Source organism: Ambystoma mexicanum, chromosome 13 (genome assembly GCF_040938575.1).
Source record: "Ambystoma mexicanum isolate Mex_15411 chromosome 13, UKY_AmexF1_1, whole genome shotgun sequence".
NCBI lineage: Eukaryota > Metazoa > Chordata > Amphibia > Caudata > Ambystomatidae > Ambystoma > Ambystoma mexicanum.
Genome location: NC_090938.1, coordinates 248,538,247 through 248,555,743, shown reverse-complemented (window position 1 = coordinate 248,555,743; position 17,497 = coordinate 248,538,247).

The window sequence follows — 17,497 nt, the reverse complement described above, 5'->3', positions numbered from 1 at the left end:
GGCACCATGAAGAGAATGATCTCCAAGGTCTAACCTATGCTTTCAGGGCAGTTGGTATTCTGGAGTCCTGCAAAACCTCGGCCAGTTAAGATGTCAGCCTCTTCCTTTGCACCCTTCCTTCTTAACCTCCAGGTATCCTGTTTGATTGTTCCCACTATTCTAAAAAATACTCCAAACACCACCAGACCCAGGTCATCCCTCAAAAGGAACATTGGATCCATGGGCATTTCCAACAAAAGAGGACACCAACACCTTTTGGGCCACCCTGGAGCCACCATAATGACTTGCGACTCCCCGATTTGTAGGCTTTTTGGCAACACAGGTAATCTGGAGAAGGCATATAAGAGCCCCACCAGCCTTTGAGCTGTCATTGCATCCAATCACAAGGCTTCCTGAACTGGATACTCAAGACGAACCTGGGGAGCTTGGTGTTCATGGGAGATGCAAACATATACACCACTGGATATCCAAACTTCAGTGTGCCCGACTGCAAACACTTGGTGGTTTATGTAGGCCATGGTTGTACTGTTGTCTGTTTTGACCAAGACAGGCCTTCTTGTGCATATGGGGGCAATCCCCTCTGAAAACTGCCTGCAGCTCCTTCTAATTGGTGGACTGCCTCCATCTCAGGTGGTTGTCAACTGTTTAAGAGCGGTCTCTGAGGGTCAAGCCACGGACAATCCTTTCAATAGATTGCCCTTATGCATCCACCACTGCAGTCTGAGCCAGAGAGGCAGGCATTGGAATCTTCACTACATAATCAACTGGCGTTGTATCACTGCAATGAAACAGATGGTTAACATCATGCCATATGTGCAGTATCGTCCATGGCACCTCTGTAGTAAGTGCCACACAATTCAAATTGTAAAATTGCTGCTTTATTTGCCAGCGGGTGGTACAGCTCCCTCTACCCACACACCCCGTTTATCTCTCCCCAACACCCCTCTCATTTGAGCCACTCTAGGACTTAATTCTAAACATCTTGTGACAGCGCAACAGCACAAGCCACCACCTAAGCCCTCACCTAAGCTACAACAACACATCCCCCTCCCCACAAACATTTACAAAACATAACAGAGATTAAACACAAAGAATGTATACAAAACATATCATGACAAAACTAAACCAGAACTATAATATAATCAGAACAAAAACAGAGAATAAGAAATAATACATTTCAACATCTCGGTAAAAACAATAGTAAAATTCATGGTGTGACAAAATCATTTTATAACATAGTCTTTGGTTCACGCAGGTGCCGGACGCACTCGACAAACCATGTACCATCATTGACATTTTCATCTCCTTCACCCACATTTCTGGCACCTGTTACGTCATTAATTCTTCTGTCCAAATCCACTCTTTCACTCACAGATTCTCCCATATCTTCTTCCATCCAATCATGATCCATCCTCTTCCTCCTTAAATCACCCAATTTAGCCTGTTTCTCATTCCACCTCCACTTATTCAATCCGGCCATATACCAGATAGTATCATCCTCAATCCCAACAGACCTACCAAATACCTCCTTTATCCGTACAAGATCAGAACATTTCAAACTACCGTTCCCGGGAGGCACTCCCTTTTTTATTCTCAAAATACTCTTCTGGCTTAAACTTCCATATATTAAAACTGTCCTTGTCTAGATTGTCTTGAACTTTCCTTTTTTCCCACAAATCTCTCATATTGACCCATTCGGGGTTTAAAATAGTGTTGGGTTCCCTGCCTCTCATGATCGCAAATGGTGACTTTCCCAAATCCTTAGACACCAACATTCTAACACACCACCACTTCTCCTCAATTGCTTCTTTCACATCTTTATTGATTCTCAAGCCTGAATCACCACCTCAACCATTACTCTATCACATCTTTCCACTCTCCCATTGGATTGTGGATGATATAGTGATGAAAATGTCCATTCAACACCAACTTTGCGTGCATAATTTTGCATTTCATCACTGCTGAATTGTACCCCATTGTCACTCACTATTCTCCTCGAGTAACCTTCTGTCTTAAAAATCTGTTCCAAAAACGTCATTACTTCAGTCGTGTCAACCTTCCTGACCCATTTGGCTTCAACCCATCCTGAAAAATGATCTACCATCACCACAAGAAATCTAATTTCTCCTGCTAATCTCCAGTGTGGCCCTACAATATCATTGCCCAATTGTTCCCAGGCTATATCAGGTTTGACTACCTGACAGCTCTCCAAATTCTGAATTTGTCAGCTCTTATCGGCATTCTGACACACCCAGCAGTTCCTCACAAATCTTTCTACCATTAATTCCATGCCTGGCCACCAGTACTTCGTTCTTAAATTACAATTGGTTATAGTGGATCCTAGATGCCCCTCATGAACTTTTTCTGTCAAATTGTTTCTCAACTCTCCTGGCGGCAACAGTTTGTCACCTCTCACTAATACTTCACATTCTAAAGAACATTCTTCTCTGACTTCCCAAAATAGTCTAAACTTCTCATCCAAACCACTCTTAGCCAGCCAACCTTTAACAGTGAATTCCTTCACTCTGCTAAGTACCTCATCTGCCTGCAATTTCTAGGCAAAACATTGTGTACCACTGCCACCGCCTTCTCCCCCTGATCTTCCTCTTCAACATCCTTATCCTCAATTGGTAACCGAGAAAGAACATCTGCCACTCTATTTCTCACACCAGGAACATATCTGACCGCAAAATCATAACCTTGTAACCTTACACTGAGTCTGGCTAACCTCGGCGTGGCCTTACATAATCCTTTCACTGTTAACAACTCCACAAAAGGTTTGTGATCAGTGCAGACCATAAACGTACTCCCCAAAATGTACTTACGAAAATGCTGTATACTCCACGCACAGTCCAACAGCTCTCTCTCGATCACGGAATATTTTCCTTCCACTTCCGTTACTGCTCTTGAGGCATAACAAGGATCTTCTCTTGTTTCTCCACTACTTGAGTCAACACTGCTCCCAGTTTTATACCACTCTCATCTACAGTGAGGGTGGTTTTCCTTCTGACAACAAATCCGCCTAGGTCAACAGTGCCACAAACATTATCTTTAATAACTCTGAACACTTCAAGACACCTTTCCTCCCAATTGAAACTGCAGTCCTTTTTGTAACAACTTTCATATAGGTTCTGTGATACACGCAAAATCACACACAAATTTGCTACAATACTCACAGTGCCCCAAAAATGAAATCACATCATCCTTGTCTATCAGCGCTGGAGCATTCTTTATGGCATTCACATCATCCACTTTTGCACGGTACCCTTTACCACTTACTATGTGACCTAAGTACTCAACGTCACTCTCCTTGAACTTGCATTTGCTTTTCTCCGCTTTAAGACCTTCCTTAGCTAATGCTTCCAACAACAACTTCAATCTTTCATCATGCTCTCCAACTCCCTTCCCAAATACAATTATGTCGTCCTGATATACTAATGTTTCTTTGAGGTCTTTCAACACTTGTGTCATCGGTCTTTGAAACACAGCTGCTGCTGAAGCACGCCCAAAAGGCATTCTTTTAAATCAAAACATCCCAAAAGGAGTGACAAAAGCCATCAGATCTCTAGAATCTTCCGTCAAATGAATTTGATGCTACGCATTAGATAGATCTAATGTGGTAAAAACATCTGCTCCCTCCATGCAGTTCAACATCTCAGCAATAAAAGGCATTGGGTAATTATCCACCTGAATATTCTTGTTCAGGTCTGTTGAATCTACACAAACCCGAAGTTTGCTGTTCTTCTTCACTGCTACAACAATCAGGCTCACCCATAGTGATGATTAAATCCTCTCAATCACATCTTCTTTTTCTAACCTCACCAACTCTACTTCCAATTTGTCCATCAATTCAAATGGAACATGTCTCGCTTTTTTGTGCACCACTGACATCACATTGAGCTTTAGGATAATGTTATGCGCATATCCTCTTAGTAGGCCAACTTCGCCTTGAAAACATCTTCTCCCTGTGCATTGGTGCTCCCAAACTTCTCTTTTTCTTCTCCTACATACAGTAGAGGCTCACTTTCACAGGGATTTAGGTGAATATTAAGTTTTGCTTCCTCTTTCCACCCTAAAGCGTTCACCCCATTCTTGGCCACACATATTTTAATCTCAGCCAATCGACCTTTGAACTGCACATTGCTTGTGAAATATCCAGTCAAATTTATCATCGACCCTTCAAACTCTCTTGGGTTCTGAATGTCTGACCGGTGCAGTCTTTGCATCAAACCTTTCAACATCAAATTTTGCAAATTGTTCTCTGTGATAATTGTATATGGCAAACAACTGTCGACCATCAATTCAAAAGCCCAATTTTCTATTATTATCTCACATTTAAGGCACTTCAACTCGTCGTTACTATTACTTCTGTTGGAGGCACACACCACTACTACCCTCTTTTCTTCAGAGTCAGACTCTTCTTGGACCACCAATATTCTCTTCTTGCTTCTGCATACCACAGCAAAATGTGCTCTACCTTTGCAGGCTGTGTACATTTTATCAATTGCTGGACAATGTCTAGATGATGCATAGTGTCCCATTCTCCCCCACCAAAAACATCTATCTTTGACTCTGGCGTATTGTAGGCACTTTTCATGGTAATCTTTTGCTTTCCTCCAAAATTGTTGCTGTCCCTACTTTTATTCTTGGAACTAGACGTGCTACCTTCTCCATCTTCCTTCTCACTGCATGGTTCTTTTTTCTTCGATACCACGGCCATACCTGCCAGGTCACTTGTCCTTGGTAATTCTTTCTTCCTTGCCTTCTTCTGCCTGCTTTACTTCTTTCTTTTTATCTTTTATCTCCTTAGAACATCTCTGAGTGTATTCTATTCTCTTCGCAATGGCTGAAGTTTGTTGCAAAGATGGGTCCCTGACAATCCATAGTCCATCCTGGATTGCTGAATCCTTAGTGTGTATCATTATTTGATCTTGTATTAACTCTTCTGTTATACCAGCACCAAATCTGCAAGTCAATGGCAGCTTCTTTAATGAAGAAACATATTCCTCCACTGTTTCATCTTCTTCCTGTACCCTGGTATAAAAATGTAATCTATTTATATTTATAGCCACATTTGTTTCCGGTGCAAAATAATTGTCAAGTTGTTTTATACTTGTTCATGCGCATCCATGTCTCCGGCATCCAAATCTGTCAGCACTGTCAATTCCCTTTGTTTTCTTTGTCCTTCAGGACCTAAAGCATGTAGTAAAAGACACTTATTTTTTCTCCAGTGAGACAATCATGTTCTACAGTCTTTATGCAATTTTGCCAATACTCTCTCCATTCCGGCCAAGGCATAGTCGGCTGGCCCACATCCGGGAGAAAACTCTGTGGGGGTGTACTGTGACCCCTTGCATTGTCATTGCAAGACTTTTTAACTGGGACAAGGAAGAGCAGGATCACTCTGTGTTATGATACTCTTTGTGCCTGTATTCAAAATGGCATCACATAAATCGATGCCGTTGGGTCCTTTTCTCCAATGTTCAGTGCTCAGCGTTGAGGAACTTAGCAGACCCAGTGCACACGTCGCTCTCAACTCGCAACATAAATGATTGCTTGTTTCCTTCTAAGTGTGTGCTGTTTACAAACGGATCCCCTCAATTGTGGGTAGACACTCTCGCTGTGCCGCTATGTGCCTCCTACGCCGCACTAATCCGAACGAAACGAGCAACGAGAGTGGTGTTGATGGAGCTTCCTCCAGACTTCATCAAACAATGATGGCACACGGCGTGGATCCGTTCTGCTGGCGCTCGTTACCAAATTGAAGTTAGTGCCACGCAATTCAAATTGTAAAACTTGTCTCTGAGATGGCCCAGACAGGCGCATGGACCTTCTCCTTGGGCTGCCTGTCTCAGAGCTAGTAGGTGTGGTGCTAGTGGAGGGCATTGGGGTGTTATGCGGCGGTAGACACGTCATGATGGCCTGTAGGGCCAGCGCCATTGTTTCAGCTATGTTCGATTGGACACAGTTGCCCTCACTGACCCTCCATGACATCAGGATGTTTGCAGAGGCGGACCGCCCAATGGCACCTGCAACCCGGCGCCCAATGGCCTGGTTGCTTTCCCTCTGTAGATGTGACTCCGCAAGGTGCTGCTGAACCAGTGTGTCCGGCGTGTCCTGGCCTTCCTCCATTCGTTGGAGACGCATGGTGATTTCCTGCATAGATGGGGTGGGCAATCACATGGGACTCTGTGGGCTCATGGGGCTGAATGTGCCCAGTACTTCAGGAACATTCCAGTTGCCCTCGCTGCCGATTCCAGCTGCCTCAACGGCCACTTCCGCAGCATTGCTGTCTGTGCCATGGGACTCAGCATGGTGGGGTGGTGGTGCTGCACATCCCTGGGGGATTGCACATGCAGGAGGGATGATGGCCTGAGGGGCTTGCTGTGTCCCAGGGGCAGCAGGGATGATGGGCTGATGGGCTTGCTTTGATCCACAGTCAGCAGGGATGATGGCCTGAGGGGCTTGCTGTGTCCGAGGTGGGCAGCAGGGATGATGGCTTGAGGGGATTGCTGTGTCACAGGGGCAGCATGGATGATGGCCTGAGGGGCTTGCTGTGTCCCAGGGGCAGCAGGGGTGTCAGTCTCCTCAGCGTGGTGTACCTGAGCTGTTGTGATTTCCCGGATGGCTGAGGTGCCTGCAGCAGATGTTGAGGGACGGTGTGCTGTGTGACGTGCATGTCCGGTCTCCCTCGACGTCCCTGGTTGTCCGCCATCGGTGTCAGATGATGTTCCTGTGGCTGAATGAAAGGAATGCTGTTAGTGGACAGACAGGATGAGTATAGTACAATTACATGCAACACGGTCATCAAGCTAGATCATATTGTGGGTGCAGGCACTGATGCATGTTATGTCTATCTCATGCATGGGTAGCGTTCAGTGAACCGCAGGCACTGTGCAGACAGCACATGCAATGCAGCTGTGCTGGGTATGCTCACATCTACACCCAGATTGGGCTGTGGGTAGTGCCATGTGCCTCTGCCTGTGTACAGTAATTTGGGATGCGTGTCAACGTTTGGGGGGGCATGCCTGGAGTTGATGTGTGACCTGCTTGACTGGGCAGGATGTGTGTGATATGTTCATGGTAGGGCTGCCAGGTTCATATGAGTAACATGCACTGCACAATCGGTGTGTGCCCATGTCTCCATGCAGGTGAAGGCGTACCAGTATTGTGATGTGCTTGCAGTGGCAGCATGGCAGACAAACATGCAATACTCGTGTCCAGGATGCACGTAGTTGCATTCGTAGGTTATGTGTTGTGGAATAGGTTTTGGGGTCTGCTGGAGTGTTTTTCTGTGTGCGCATGTGCAGATTCTGGGGGGGGCCTGGGTGCGTGGCCTACACCATAGCCATGCTGTACATGCAGCTGTATATCGGTGTGCCAGCATGGGTATGTGTGCTGCATTGTGCAGGTGACACTCATTATGGGTTGTGTATTGACCATGCCAGTGCTACCGGCACCTTGCTACTGGGGCCATTACCAATGTACATATGCTGACTTGACAGTTCAACTTGGATGTACCTAGTACAGGGAACAGGAGGTCAGGATGTTCTTGATTCACATTTGTGTTGAGTCCCATTTGGGTGGGTAGGCATATGCAGTGCCAACGTTGTGGATGGTGGCAGTGATTTCATGGCAACTCTGCATGGCAGGAGCACAGCACCCACCACAAAAGTGCAGGTTGGCTGCTGCAGCCATGGAAGCCACTGGAGTGGCCCATCCGCATTCATTTGCTGGACCTGTCACATGTGTGGTGGTCTACTTGCACGAACCATGGTGCCAGTTTACACGCATCCATGTGTGGTGCATTGTCATGTGTTTGGGTCATACTTGGGGGCAGGGCATCTGACTGCCTTTGCACTGTATTCTGGGAGGGGGAGCATGGGAGTACTGGGTGTGGTCAGGGTGATGTGGACTGTGATATGGGCATTTATATGTGTTGATAATGGAGGGGGGCAGGATTAGCTTGATTCAGCTTCTTTTTTATGCACTTTCTATACTCACCAGCCTCGACAGGTGTCCTAGCTCCTGCCTCTGCTGCCTCTGCTGCACCGACTCCCTTGATGCTCTCGAGACACTGCTGCACTTGTCCTCCCATGGGAGCAGCTTTAGGGGTGAGGGTGGTCTGCCACCTGTTGCTGTGTATTTTCGCCTGTGGGCTGCCAGAAGTTTCTGCACCCTTAGGCGGAGATCATCCCAACGCTTGTGGCAGTCAATTATGCTACGGGCTGTTACACCCACAGCTGTCACCTTCTGGACAGCCTCTGCCCATATGGCCTTGCACCTCAGCTGCATGCTGCACCGCTGGTCGGCAGACAACCTCTCCCCTGCATTTGCCACAATATGGTGCACCAGCATGGTGGGTTCGGCTTCACTGCAGTGTGGCTTGCGATGCGGTTCTGGGGTATCCTTGCAGCCATGTCCCTGTGTGTGTTGGCCCACTCACTGATGGTGGATGGCTTCTGGCACAGGGGGATTGCAGTGGATTGTGATTTTTGTAATGGCCACCAGTCTCTTTCCGGTTCCGATGATCACATTATTTCCGGTTCCAGTGTTTCCGGATCCGCGTACGTGGTGCTGCTATGTCCGGCATGCACACGGTGGAGGCAGATGCATCCCCCAACATTTGTGGCGGTACATCCATTTCCACCTGTGTTACAGTGATGGCGGTGGCACCGGTTCCGTGCATTAGTGATGCGCGCAGCTGGCAAGCCGTAATCCTACCTTGTTTCCGGCACCTAGCAATGGCGGACACGGTAGGGCCGCCATCACGGTAACACTGCATTTTTACCGCCAGACTCGGAATGAGGCCCAATGCAGCACAACACATATTTGAATCCTGATCCTGCTCTTAGAAACCACTCGTTGGTATTAAATGTGTAATATAAGAACAATTATAATTATAATGTTCGTTCTTAGTACAGGGGCTCCCACATTCTTGTTTAAGTCATCTTAAATCAAGCATGCTGTCTTGCATCATATGCAGCCAGATGTGCCCCCAAGAGCTTCCTTACATGACTAAAGAATAGCACTACATCTCCCCCCAATCATTCTTTCACAATCATTGAAGCACATGACATGAAACAGGCACATATTTCAAAGGAAAAGCTTGAGCTAAACAAATACCATTCTGGCCGGCCACAAACATCTCAGATTTGGGATTACATTGACAGCATAAGCAGCTACTTGCAATCAAGGCAGACGCCGAGCATTCTATCAACAGGAGAAGGTACTGCTACACGTAGGGTTGGTTACACATGAGTTATAACATTTGAGAAACTCCTTGGGCTAACCGCTGGTATCGCCATAGGTGATTATAATGACTCATTATTCGTGTGCCAGAAAAATCACTGATAGACCAGAGTGAACTCAATATGTATTCTTAGAGCTAAAAACACAACTGTACAGATACATAAATTAAACCAAAATGACACACTCAGAACAGATAAAAAAGGTTGAAATTGTTAAAGTCACTTGACCGTACATATACTAATTGCAAAAAAGAAAAGAAAAAAATACAGAATTAAAAATCAAACTCAGATTCAAACAGAATTGGTAAACTGAGAACCAAATTCACAGGTTAGTAACATTTGACACATCTATGTTGTAACCATTAACACTTCTTGTGTATGAAAAAAGTTCTTCAAATCTGATACTTCTGTGTACCTCGAGGTAAAATCTACCTCTCGAGGTAGGGTCTGCCTAAAGCTACAAATCATATTGAATAAAGACAGAATGTGTCTATGAGTCCAAGTTATGACCGTTAACACATCTTGTGTATAAAAACAGTTCTTCAAATCAATTGCTACTATCTGCCTCGAGGTAGAAACTGCCTTTCGGGGAGGGGTCTGCCAACGCAGAAGGGGGAGCAAAGAACAAAGACCAGATGTATTAGTGCTGATGTCCCGAAATCTGGGTGCACAACCTTATGTGCAAGTGTCTTCGGTCCCCTCATGCATATTGCGTTTCGGCGGTGGTGTGTATGGAAATAATACAGTGCGCCTTCATCAGGGCATTAACTAGAGGATCCTGTGAATAAGAGAAATAAAAGGTAAATGGGTAGAGGAAGGGGAAATTGTCCAGGGTTTCTATAGGTGTGTTCTTGCATCTTATAATGAGAGCAAAATTTAATTAGGAGAGAACCAAATTAGGGAACATTGAAGGCAACTTAAAGATATCCCTTTCTTCATGGTAGTCAGAAAAATGTGTTTGGGCTTACCCAGGAAGAGAGCGATTGTGTTTGGGTTCCCTTGTCACCCTCACAGGGGAGGCACACCAAAGCTTCCTGTATAAGGTGTCCAACCATCCCACATATCAATTATTGCATCGCCAAGCGTCACCGGTGTGGTGGCCAATCCTTGGTTGGCTGTCGAACGTCACAGAGGTGTGTACGCCGGCACCAATTGCAAACCTGCAGGATATTCAGGGGGTCCGTCCATGATATGGGCCAATGGTTGTGGTCCATTATGCGTAATCCTGGTGGCTTCTACCTACGCCGGGTAAGTTTTGTGTATTAAAATAAATTAAACACATCGCTGGTGCTCCGAGAGCATGAAAGGAGGCACATACGCAAAAATTGGGTAAATGTATGATGTGGAACCATGATCTATCTGGAAAAAAATAGAATTCTCCCAATGGTTCACTGAGAATGGATAGAGCGCATGCCTGCAGGTCAGCAATGAGTAACTGAAATATATTGTGTACAGTATGGATCAATCTATGGTTATCAAACCTCACTGTATCTGCATCCAGCTAGTGTGATCATGTGTCTTGACCTGGGAAGAGCCCAGTGGTGTGTTGCTGTGCAAAGGACATACGGCCAAAGATCAGTATTATTGGCTGAAGCCATAAGGCAGTGGGTCATCAGATCATCTAGGGCAAAGCCGCTGTTCTGAATAGGGCATTCTGAAATCCAGATGTCAATAAAACAGCATGGTCACCGAAAAGAAAAATTGATGTCTGATAGGGCTGTCCATGAATCACGTTTAAAGGAAGGATTGTTCATTCAATCCATGTTCAAAGGTGTCCATTCTATGGATCCACCTGTTTTTGAAGTCCAGCAGTCTACCCTGTTTATTAGGGCCCGTCTGGACTTTTTCCAGGACCCACCACAGTATATCATTAGGTGTGTGGTGGTTAGTAAGCTAGTGTGCCACCAAAGGGGCTGTTGGATTCTTACACCGGATCCTTGAGCGGTGTTCTGAAATTCGGATCCCAATGCTCCGCATTGTTTGGCCCACATAGCGTAGGCCACATGGACACTCCACACAGTACACCACTTGGCTGGTTTTGCAGTTTGACTGGTGTTTAAGGGTCCAGCACTTCTCTCCAATATTGAAAGTTTGAAGTTTCTTGGTAAATTTACATACTGAGCACGAACCACAAGGGTAGTGTCCAGTAACCTTCCGAAGGTTCCAAAGCCCAGACCGAGGGGCTTCTCGGGCAAACTGTGAGCGGACTAGGTATTCCTTTATGTTCTGTGCTCTCTTGAATGTGAACCGTGGTATGGGTTCATCTGGTAGTTGCAGTCTGATTATTGGCCAATGTCTCTGTACCTTTTTCTTAATCTCAAGAGCGTTGGGACCATGTGTAATCACACATGTAACTCTATCTGGTTCCTCCTGATGTTGAGAATCTTGAGGTACGAGCAGGGAGTCACGATTTGTGAATCTCGCTCTTTTCCTGGAGGTTGAGATAAGTTTCTTGGGGTAGCCTCTTTTGCGGAGTCTGTCACTTAAGTGAGTGGCATTGGTATAATAGTCCTCAAGGGAAGAACAGTTCCTCCGAACCCTCAAAAATTGGCATATGGAAGATTTTGTTTAATGTGGCTGGGGTGATTGCTGGTGTAGTGCAGCAAGGTATTGCGGTCTGTCGGTTTCCTAAAGAGATTACAAACAGGTCTACCTTCCTGGCAGCTAATTTGAAGATCCAGAAAGTGTACAGAGGTTTTATTGTACTCAATCGTGAATTGAATGTTATTATCACGTGTTTAGCCACGTAAAAAAAGAATTAAGTGATGCCTCATCAACTGCCCATAGGAATATGATGTTGTCTATGTAGCAACACCATTGTTGTATATTGGATAGCCAGGGATTGAGCTGGCTGTATATATATTTCTCTTCAAAGGATGCCATGAACAAAAAAAATAGCCAGGCTCGGGGCGAATGTAGTGCCCATTACAGTTCCTTTAATTTGTAAGTAAAACTGGTTATCGAAGATAAAAACGTTTTTACAAAGGGCTAAAGTCATGATTTCTATGATAAACTCTGATGGAACACGGGATTGAATGTTGTTAGTAATCAAGTGTTCATATATACAGTCTATTGCTGCTTCTTGTGGAATTGACGTGTACAAGGATTTTATATCCATGGTTACCAGGAATTGATGATTAGAATTAAATAGTAGTTCCTCAAAAGTTTCCCGACTGTCTGAAAGAAGTTTCGAAGCCTTTCTTTCATTCAGGGTCAGGTTCTGACGTGTTCTGGTTTTCTTCCAATTCTTCTGTTTCATGTCGTTCAGAACACATCGTTCAAAGGTGAGTATGTCATTCGGAATTTGACTGTCCGTGGGAGTAAAGTACAATTGTGGATGCAGTCCAGTATCGGGTTTGTTCTCTCGCTCGTTATTTTCTTTAAAAAATACTTGGAGTCTTAACGTGCAGAAGAAACGTTGCATTTCCTCTTCCGCTTTGTACCAATCTGTATTGGTGGTAGGTACAGAGTGGCAGGTACAGATGATAAACCTTTCAACAGAATGGAGATTTGAGATGATGTTAGATTAACTTTCGCCAAGTTAAAAATAGGCAAAATGTTGGTGTCTGGTATCAAACCTAACGTCTCCGTTGTCTAGGGTGTCTGCGTTGTCCTTGGTATGGCATGTTCCAAAACGGAGGCCCCATCCTACACTTATGAGCCACCCGCTGGCTGCACTTGTGAGTTAAATGCACCTTCCCCTCCCCCCATGCACTTCTTCCCTGCACTTGCGTGATCTGACTGACACAAGGCCTACTAAGATCCTTATTTCCTCCGCCCTTGTTTCTCGCTCCTTGTCTTGTCACGCCGAGAACCACCTATGTACAGTCGCGTTATAAATGCCACATCATATCATGTCTCACACTTAGTACCAGCTTCTAACACTCCCTGATAATGCAGGGCAAAGCTCCACCAGCAGAAAGAATGGATCTGGGAACTGGAGTCTTTGTGGCCATTCTTTCCAAGCAGGGGGTGGTGTGGGGCATGTGATGTCCCAGTTTGTGGTAGCGCGTATGCGCGGGCCTCGTTGTGACCCGCGCATGCGCTGTTGGAATAAACTGCGTCCGTGCTGCAGTTGCCGCCGGGACGCGCAGCGAGCAACATCGCGTCCCGTGTCCTCACTGTGCGAATGCGTGTGCGTATGCCTGCCAGGGCCGTGGGGCCACATACAACAACTGGCGACGAGGCGGGATTGCCGCCGTAGCGCTCGCCCAACACACGTGGGCGTACAATCTGCATCACTACGCGATGGCACAAGGCGGACCCAGCGCGAACATTCTTTTCTCCTCAGAGCAGTAGCGGCCTGAAAAGGTGCTCGTGCGCTGCTACCCAGAGAACAGAAACCCAATTTTTGGAACATTTCACTGTCCCCAACAACCTGGGGACAATCTGGAACTACAGACACGAGGGAAAGAGGCGACAGACAGCAGCCGGAGGTACGTTCAGCCCTACCATAGCCAGGTTTGCAGCCTCTAACATGGGGCGGCTCCAGGGGGTCTAGCATCGACAAAAAAAAGCTTTGAAAAAGCGAATGGTTTTGATTTTTCTGCCATCAAAATATAGAATTCACATCATTTGTCGGGTATTGGCACTATAAGACCCTGGAACTAACGCCATTTTCAGGTATTTCCATGATATGCTCATATACTCACAACATTTGTCAGTTAATGGCATCATATGCCACTGTACTGCTTCTAAATGCCTGTTGCTGCCATTGCATGCATAGGGGCCTGTATCATTAGTGCAGAAAGGTACAGCACACCAGAAATAACAACTGGTGCATTGACTACGGCCTCCCACAAACCTTTAACCCTAATTGCATTCTTTTCTTTCTTTCTTTTTTAATTATTCATTCATTTTGTCATTTGTTATAGCGCCTTTCGCCATAAGTATGGTCCCAACGCGGCTTTGGTTGAACGCCCTCGGAGGTTGCTAATGTCGATGTTACCCACAAGTCCCACGCAATGGCTTCCGGGTCACACCAGCTTATTAAACTCAGAATGGCAGCCATTTCAGGGTAAATACAAATTCATTTACAAGGGTAAATATTTCCCCAGGATGTTGGCCTCTTCTGATTGGTGCATCACTAAAGATCTATACTAAAAAGACCTTAAAAGAAAGCAAATCGCGGAAAACCCCAAACAATTACGTATGAAAGGGAAAACATTTCACCAACAGCATTTCATTGAGAAAATAGACATTTCTTCGGCATTCTGGCTTAGGCAAGACCACAATTGAAAAACATTCATGAAGAACGTTTTGTCCCGACGTTTCAATTCCGTATCCCAAATTAATCAAACCTGCAGTCTCCATTTAATGATTGGTTTCTTAGCCTGTATCGCCCCCCAGTGGATTATCAAGGATGATACAATGCCTCCCAAATTCCCTGCTTTACAGTACTGGAAATAGGAAAACAAACTGTGCCGGGGCGGCTGTGGTTGAATTCTGCTAGTCAAGTTTTAAAAATGCCGACTCTTGTGCCCCTGTATTGTTTTTTCTTACAGGTTAAAATAAATAAATACATAATTTAAAAAAGAAATGATATAGAAGAAGACAGTTTTTTTGTACATGTTTTGAAGAATGTGCGTCATATAAGGAAAGTACATGACGTAAACCGTTATAGTAACATGCTGCCCGTGAAGAGTCCGATGGCAGCTTTATTTTCCCTATCCTTCCGGAAGCTTGCAATTTCCAGTATGCAAACTAAACTTGCCCTAAAAAACGAATCTAGTTTTAAATGTGCTCCCAAGACTGAAAGAAACGCACTAAAAGGACATTACGGCCACCTAAATGCAGCTGTTGCTTGACAGAGAAGGCAGCGGTTTGCTTCCCGCCCATTTCTCTTCACCCACCACCCGCTCCTCTTAGGAACAATAAGTGCCCACGTGCTGCTGTGTCTGCAGCCATATCGGAATCCCTTCCTCTAAAATAAAGAGTCTAAAAATCTGATGAAACTTTTTGCTGATGTGTCCTTCAGGCTGCAGACCTTTTAGGTCGTAGATCCATAACTGCCAAACACACATATCAAAGTTAAGTAGGCCAAGGAAATCTAATGCTATTTCTTTTTTTTACTTAGGTGTTTGGTTGATAAAATCAACCTTTCACATAAAACAAGGAAAAACAGTAGAGAGCACGTCATAAATACAAATAGTCAAAATGATCATACTAAATACATACAGCAAAACTCAAGGACACTGATTATAAACATATAGCAAGCATCTACATTAGAGGATAAAAACCTTCCTACTACATTAATCCATCAATACTCACAATTAGACAAATCTTCATTGTAAACAGGTTAATGCCATTAAGTAGCCATTTCATGAGCAGCTGATATTTATCAGATACACTTGACTTCAAAATGTTAAAACATCTATTGTCAGCAAAGTATCCACTCCTGACCTAGTCTACTGTAATTGGTTATTTATAACACACTAAACAGCCGGAGGTTTCTAAGCCCGGACCCAGAAACCGAACCTTTGTTGCTCCGTGTCGTCTTGTTTCCAAGGCGAGCACGTTGCCTCTGAGCTATCCTCCCGAGACTCTCTATGTCAGAACACTTCTGTATTCAGCCAGTCACTATGCTCAAGATACTGGCCACACATGTGCAGCCTCATGTCCTGTAATGCTTCACACGAGACTAGACAATGCTTTGATGACTGCATCTCGTCCTGATTAGACATCACTCACAGTACTTAGGTAGGGCCTCATTGTTTTGACGGACTCGGAGCACCTCTCTAGTGCCTAATAGGTTTAATCTAAAGCACAGGAATTGATTTTGCCAGTAGGCACTCAGAAACCGGCAAGGATAAGATGGTAAAGCGCCTACGTGCTTGTCTACCGCAGAAAACGAGGAGGGAACCTTGTAACTGCGCATTTAATTCATCGTGGCGATCCAAACAGAAATGATAAATGCATCTTTGAATTGGTGATCAGGGTGTCCATCCACTGATCACACACAATTAAGCCTGAGCTAGCAAAATGTATAGGTTTGTGTAGGGTGGGGCGAAATCCCTTCTTCCATTGCGATACCTCGTTCTATGAGCATCGCGCCATCGGGCGGTGTAAGCAGTTTACCAAATAATGTGAGGATGCTCCAAGGAAACCACCCCTCCAAAGAGGTCATACCTAATTCCAACCTTAGTGAGGGCATTGGAAAATACCTGCTTCCAGGTGCGACCCTCAATAAGCGACCACTTGATATCATACGCCTGGTACTCTGTTTCGAGGCCGTGATGGATGGATGGAATCGCCTTTGCTCTGTAGAACTCCATCAGAGGGTTAATGGAGTCCCTGCAATATGTGTTGTGTATTTTCCCCATTTGCCCTTAGGATTGATCCACGTTATCAAGAAACCTGAGAATCATCCGATTCTTATTGGGCTCTGCATAGACATTGAACCCAAGGTGTGTGACATTTCTAATTGGAAGCCAAAAGACCTATTCATATTCTTATCTAATCGAATGATATTGGACTTTTTCAATTGATGGTATGATATGATATGACATGGCATTTATAACGCGCCTATACAGAAGAGTTTCAAGGCGAAAATAAGTTCATATAGCAGTGCCTGGCAAATTCCTATCTCATGCTTGCACTACAGTCAAAACTGTTGGCTTTGCCAATGCTTTTCTTTTTTTATTTAGGAGTTTTATAGCGGCCCAAATTGTCGGACCCATTTCAAAGTGCCATTGAGGACTCATCAGTAGAGGAGGATGGGAAGAGGAACAGAAGGAGGGGGGTAGCAGAAAAGGGGAAGTACATTAACGATACACAACCCAGACGTCTGCACATTCTTCGCTGTCTCTGGATTCCACTGGAGCCTATTATGCAATACACGGCAAGTGAAAAGTCATAACTCCTCGCTCTTACGTCACTTCAGTAAAATATGAAAGTCATATGTCACCTCAGTGACATCACACACTGACCCTGCACAAGAACACGTGCTGGAATGGTTTCACACAGGTGCCTCTTTTCGACACTCCCTCCAATGCCTCTAATCAGACCTGAGTCTAATTCCAGCCCACTGGCACGCAGGCCCAGCCGAAACAGGAAGTCTTCGAGGAGAGAGCCCTAGACCCTACCTATCCTCCGAAACAGGAAGTCTTCGAGGAGAGGGCCCTACCTGTCCTCCGAAACAGGAAGTCTTCGAGGAAAGGACCCTACCTGTCCTCCGAAACAGGAAGTCTTCATGGAGAGGACCCTACCTGTCCCTCGAAACAGGAAGTCTTCGAGGAGAGGGCCCT